At 42.0% G+C, this 691-nt stretch overlaps 2 protein-coding genes across 2 annotated transcripts in view; both read left to right on the forward strand.

Moving 5' to 3' along the window:
- Window positions 1–691, forward strand: part of taf6l (TAF6-like RNA polymerase II, p300/CBP-associated factor (PCAF)-associated factor) — a 358,002-nt gene that overhangs the window by 128,067 nt on the left and 229,244 nt on the right.
- Window positions 1–691, forward strand: part of phyhiplb (phytanoyl-CoA 2-hydroxylase interacting protein-like b) — a 19,003-nt gene that overhangs the window by 15,493 nt on the left and 2,819 nt on the right. The gene's annotated exons all lie outside the window — the stretch shown is intronic.

A 691-nucleotide genomic window follows, 5' to 3' on the forward strand; every position in this document is an offset into this window, starting at 1 on the left:
ACGGCGTATCCTGCCAGCCGGAAGTCCCCGTAGTTAGGGACTGGCTTCAGAAGAAGCTGCTGGGACTCCCAGCAGCTTCTAATGAAGCCTTCCGAGTAAATCAACAGAACGCCGACACCTCCTCATCTCCACCGCGACCATGTTTTATTTTGTGTTGCCATAAGTTAGTCTCTCTGCGTTGGTGCGCGGGGCTAATGCTAATAATAATGCTAATGCCAGTAGGGATGTCCCGATCACCTTTTTTTGCTCCCGATCCGATTCCGATCATTTGATTTTGACAATTTACCGATACCGATTTTTCCCGATCCGATCTTTATGCAATGCATTAAGAGAAAAAAAAAAAAAAAGCATTCAAGTTGTCCCTTAAGGTTATGTTTTTATTTAAATTGGATATTCTATCCAACATGGATATAGCTTCTTTCTTTCACAGCAGCATTGGATCAGTTCAGCTGTGCAGCATTGGATCAAAACAAAATAAAGCTTTCAGTGCTCGTTAGCTTACTGCTACAATTAGACACTGCGCCCTGCCCACTCTGTTGCCAGATTTGAGAGAAATAAGCAACCAGGTCTATGAAAACAAGCCCCAAAGAAGCAACACATACATGATGTTGTGTAATTTGAAACCAAAAAAGGCCTCAGGAAGACTTTAAGACTTGAACATGGTCATTTTTGTTTTGTAACATTGAATACA

The sequence above is a fragment of the Notothenia coriiceps genome, unplaced genomic scaffold (genome assembly GCF_000735185.1).
Source record: "Notothenia coriiceps isolate Sejong01 unplaced genomic scaffold, NC01 NC01_scaffold00032391, whole genome shotgun sequence".
Taxonomy (NCBI): Eukaryota; Metazoa; Chordata; class Actinopteri; order Perciformes; family Nototheniidae; genus Notothenia; species Notothenia coriiceps.